The sequence below is a fragment of the Alosa sapidissima genome, chromosome 12 (assembly GCF_018492685.1).
Source record: "Alosa sapidissima isolate fAloSap1 chromosome 12, fAloSap1.pri, whole genome shotgun sequence".
NCBI lineage: Eukaryota > Metazoa > Chordata > Actinopteri > Clupeiformes > Clupeidae > Alosa > Alosa sapidissima.
In genome coordinates, this window is record NC_055968.1 from 30,100,627 (window position 1) to 30,106,626 (window position 6,000).

The window sequence follows — 6,000 nt, forward strand, 5'->3', positions numbered from 1 at the left end:
CCATAAAAAAATGTCTGGCCAGTCAGTCCCATGTTATATATTGTCACTGCATTCATTGTGGTGTGAAAGTGCTCAATCAATCAGGGTTTAGCAGTAGGCGCTGTCAGATACGGGGTTACTGTAACTTTTGCACCGAAAGGGATGGGATTGGTTTGAAGCACACACAAGTTACTTTTTGTGGAATATGACATTATGACAAGATCCTACAATTTTTTCCGCAGAAAATTCTAAATTTAAATAGCATCAGTTGTGGCACCCTCTTCAATCACAGCTGTTATGGTGTCAAGATTTTCAAAAGCTTTCCCCCTAAGGGTCTCTGATTGGTGCAGTTAAAAATCTCCTCAGGTGATCTGATTCTGAATCAATTGCTCATCACAGAAACTGAGCTGCTAAACTTTAGGGATAGCTTTCCCAAACTAGTAGGTTATGTTAATGTAGAGTTCTAAGAAACCTTTGAGCAAATCTGCTTGCAGATCAGGTGGATACTCTGATTTGCTGACCTGAATTTAGCATCTTCCCCATTTCCTGTCTACCCCCCCCCCCCCCCCCCCCCCTCTCTATCTTTCTCTCTCTCTCTGCTGCCTGTCCAGGTCCTGGATGTGACAGATTTTGAGTGATACGTGAGAGATGCTTTTGTCTTAATGAGAAGACTTCATGAAACTGTTATTTTTCATATATTATTCCAGATGGTAGATGTCTTGGTGATGGATCTGCTGTCTGATCTGCTGCACATCCCTTGAAAGATCAAGGCCAGATTCTCCCCACACCTAACAGGCTTTCACGGGTGCCTCATTCTGTATATGAAATGCCCATATGACCATAGGGAAAAAGGAGATGGAATTGAATGGAAATTGTGAGATAAGGGTGAAGAGATGCTAGACATAACTGAAAAAAGATGTTCCAGTATCATTCTTTTTATGTGTCAGACAGCCTGTTTGCTGTCTTTTCTCCTGATTGAAGCTCTCATTTTGATGAATCCTGTGACACATGCTTTGTGGGTGTTCTTCTCATTACATTTTCTCTACCTCTCTGCCCCCCCTCTCTTGCTCTCTCTCTCTCTCTCTCTCTCTCTCTCTCTCTCTCTCTCTCTCTCTCTCTCTCTCTCTTTGCCCTACATCTGTTCTCCTCAGCCTCCTCTGCTCTTCTCTCCTTTATCAAATGAGGGCAAATTTCCAAAATTTGCCCTCATTTGATGTTTTTATATATCCCTGTCTTTTGCTTTTCTGGAATATTATATTTATTAAATGTCTGTATACTGTTGTTTCTATACATCATTTTGAAGATATGAATGTATATATTTATAATATGTTGATTGTGTGTAATTGGATGAGTTTGAATTTGTCTGCGTGAAAATGAATGAAACGGCCCTGCTGGAAGTGTGTGTGTGTGTGTGTGTGTGTGTGTGTGTGTGTGTGTGTGTGTGTGTGTGTGTGTGTGTGCGTGTGTGTGCACGTGTGTGTGACTCCATCCTCAGCATAGATAAGTATCCCACTGGAAACATTGGGCAAAATGATGTTCATTTGAACACCCATCCAGTATTATGTAGACTTATCATATAGTGGCCATAATCATGACAGAAATCCATTGTGGACCTTTATCATTGTTGTCGGTGGACCCTGGTGGAGTGTTTAGGTTAAATGTGTTGACCACACGTCAGGGGTCACCACACGTTGGGGTCATGGTCGAAGACCCAGTGGCCTGGAGTAGCCCTGTCAGCTGCAAGCCTGTGTATACCTGTGCGTGCCATTTTCTGTCCAACGGTGAGAGCTCGACTGCATTTATATCTCAGTGCAGTCGGTGCTGAGCCAAGATGCCTTACGCCACACGCAGAATGGAAAACAAATAAATGTGTTTGTCTTTCTTCCTGTCTGAAGTGTCTTGTGATTTGTTCTGTGTTTTTTGTCAGTTTGTTTATTCTGTTGTGAAGGCCACCTGCTGTGTGGCTGATGTATGTGTATGTATTTTTAATGGATGTATTCTCACATCTCCATGTGGGTTGGTTTGACTCTTTGATTAATGGATCAGTGGGTGGATGGATGGAGTTGAGTGATGCTTTTAGGTTTATACTGACCTCTACAGGTGATTGAAAGCACAGCATCCTTCTTTGGAGGCTATATTCCGTGCTGCATGTGGATCCGTCAGTGCCCATCTGGATACACTTTTTTGAGATGCTTCAACTGCTCTAATGGTACCTCACAGCCTATATGGTAAATGCATGAAGATGCAATGCATCTTATTCATTTGTGCTGTATCACGCAAAATTATATATTTCAGAGCATTGTAGGCTTATAGGGAAAATGATGAGGCACAGCTTTACATGTCAAAACAGAATAAATCAGTCCTATGGCCAATGAAATTAGATTAAACTAATGGTAGATGATGCGGAACTAGGTAATAAGCTACTCAAAAGACAATGCACCAGCTCCATGCTTAGGCTCAAACACCCACAAGGTTACTACACATGTCAACTGGAATCTAATATTAATCTGAAGGCAATTATAAGGCAATCTTGGAAAGTGCTCCTGCTGTGTGAAGCAAGAGAGAGAAAATGTCAGACTATAAATCCCACAAACGATCATGGAAAAAAGCATTCCATGAAATAGTTTTATAAAACTGGTATGTTCAAAGGACCACGTCAGTATTATAAATAGCCATGATACATTCTAGGCCTACCCATAAATCTAAGCACACGGCACTTACATTAGCCTAAATAGGAAGTAGCAAGCAGCTAATTTAAAGTACAGGCCTACATTTTATCTACATATTGTGGTGTGAGTTTCTGTTACAAGAAAGAAACTCGCACTACAAAGTCATGTCTTCTGATTAGCGTTTTAAGGTTTGATGTGTCTAATTTGGGGGCTTGTGGGATTCGCGTGTTAATTTTTGGAGAGTATTATATCTTTGTTCTAGGGGTTCTTAAGAGTAAAAAAAACATGTCAAATTGAGAAAAGGTCAAATTTGGTGTTTTGTCCATAAACCTCACATTGTTGGTATTATAGCATAGGGTTTGGTGCCAAAAAGCAAAGATATTCTACAAGGTAGTGTGCAAAAGTGGACCACATAAACAATACAACATTATAAAACATTTTTAGGCTGATGATTGATCTCTTTAACAAGAAATTGTGCCTAAAATTCTCGAAATTGTCCGCTTAAAAAAATAATACTTCAATATCAATACTATCAATTTATGCCTATTAGTGTGCTTGAGTGTAGGCCTAGCCTGCTCTGCCAGTTCTTGTCTACACCCATTCAGAGCACAAAGTGCAGAGATCTCTGTTAAATCAAGTTTAATAGACTTTTACATAGCTAGTACCAGCTGAAGTCTGTAAGGGCTTCCGTAGCCTATGTAAGAGTGAAGAAAAGAAAGGGTAAAAGGATCAGATAGACAAACAGACAGGTGTGTGTGTGTGTGTGTGTGTGTAAGAGAGAGAAAGAGAAAGAGAGACACTATGCAGTGACAGTTGGCTGTTGATAGCTGGCAGTTATAGAATTTAGAATATCGAATAACCTGAAGCAGATAGTGCTCTGTTCCTTCATGGTTGGTGATATTAGTGACCTTCTAGCCTTCTACATTTGAGCAAGCACATTTTCATAGTTCATGGTGGCACAGTCTAGTTAGGTTATATTCCGAGGTGTGTCTTTCTGTTGGTCAGGTGATGGCACACATAATTTAAAAGAAACAGATTTTGGGCTATGTATCCAGTGGCAGATATGTGTGGACTGGTGAATGACCCATCACTAGAGACATATGCCAAATTTATTGTTTTTGTCCATGAGAGAGTATGGAGATGGTGATCACAGATCAGCCAACGACTACAACGTTACAGTGCAATTATTTTACAACAGAACAAAGCAGTTTGTCACAGAAACTGCTACAAATCCAGAAATCATGTGAAGCAACCAGGACTCAGTGTCTTCAGAAAAGACGTGGTAGACCATCTTCTGAACCTGCAGCAACACCTGCAACTGCATCAAGTCCATCTAGATGGACTTTGTACACTTGTTCAGCAGCAGCTGCTGCCAGCATAAGTGCTTTTCTGTCGGAAGCAGACAAAAGAGCGTCTTCATGAGGTGTCCTCTTTCAATGCAGGCAGGAGACCATCCAAGAGATATAAGTAATATTTTGAAGTCAATGACTTTTAACAGGTAGCCAGTGTAAAGATGCTAGTATGGGGGAAATATGTTCATATTTGTTTTGTGTCTGAGCAGCTGCATTTTGTATAAGCTTTTTAGACAGGTATTATTACAGCCAGTGTAATACCATTGCAATATCATTGCAATAGTCTATCCTTGAGGTGACATAAGCATGGATTCATTTCTCGGCATCTGGTAAGGATAAGGACTTCCTTATCTTTGAAATGTTCCTTAAATGGTAAAATGAAGTTTTGGTGATCTGTTTTATGTGATTATTTAGTGCTGCTAGGTCCTGGTCAATTATAACTCCTAGGTTTTTAACACTTGTGGATGAGGTCAGTGGAAGATCACTATACAGTATAGCCTGTGATGTGGATATGATATCCCTCATCTTTTTAGAACCTAAAACCATGACTTCTGTTTTATCTGAGTTCAAAAGTAGGAAATTATTCATCATCCATGTCTTTATATCTCTTATACAGTACATGTGTCAAGTTTGGCTAATGGGGTTAATTAATCAGGCTTTATGGAGAGGTATAGTTGTGTATTATCTGCTAAACAACAGGGGCCCCAGTACTGAGCCTTGAGGCACTCCGTATTTTACCATAATCTGGGTAGATGGTTTATTATGGACCTGTACAAATTCAAGTTGTTGACAGTTAGGAATGTATGATCTAAACCAAGTGAGTGCTGAGTCTTTGATGCCTATCTTTCAAGCCTAAGTAGCATCTCGTAGTATGTCATTGTGAGGGACCTAGGCGACCACCCCACATTTAGGGTGGTGCGCCACTGTATTAGGTGGTGTTGAGGAAAGGCAGGAGACAGCAGTTCCATACAAAAATATAATATTTATTTAGTCCACAAACCAGGAGGAAGCACAGCAGGAATCCATATACAAAAATCCAGGGATCTTCAGTATGTATCTTCAAGTGAACATTTGAACTCGCCATTAAACTAGGCAAAAATTTAACAGACTTTCTAGACTCCCGATCCAAACAAGGTGACCTTGCATAACTCTGGACCATACTTTATACCCTTGCCTCACAGCAAGCAAGGTTAACATTATAAACTTCAATTTACTTTCTAACTCTAAACTTCCCTGAGTCCCTGGCGCTCCAGCTCTTCCCTCTGTCTTCCGTTGCCTCCCATCTATTGTGTGTCTCTCCCGTGTGAAATAAGCCTGCCTTTAAATAGGCTAGGCAATTACCCAATTAGGTCTGGGCTAAACAATTAGGGAATGCAGGGGTGGTGGTGGTCTGTACCATTAACCCAATCACAGTTAAAATCAACACCTTAATACAGGAACATACATATGAAATAAACAGCCATAAACCTGGAATTGAGTGCAGGTGAGTGTTTGGCTGCAGTCCATGGAAGTGTGGCACAAGGCAGTTTTTCAAAAGTTTGTCGTAGGGGAAAAGGAGAGGACTCCTTTTTCACAGTCATGTTCTATGGTGTCAAAGGCAGCGCTGAGGTCCAGGAGGACCAGTATTGATACAAGGCTAGGTTTTTTGAGGGAGGGCTTAATAACAGATGTCTTAAACGACTGCGGTACATGCCCTAATAGCATTGAATTATTTATAATAGAGCAAAACATTATCCAGGAAGGGGAGAGCAGTCTTAATAAGGTGAGTAGGAATAGGGTCTAGTAGACTAGTTGTAGATTTTGATGAGGAAATTGTGGAGGTGAGATCTAATATGTTGTGTATATGTAAATGAATTAAATGTTGTTTGAGGTCTCATCTGTGATTCTATTATGTTTTTGCTATCTTTCAGCAATAGTTATTGATCTTATCTCTAATTGTTTGACATAATATTCATAATACTGACATACAATCATACTGTTGAAAATAACTGTTTTGTGAA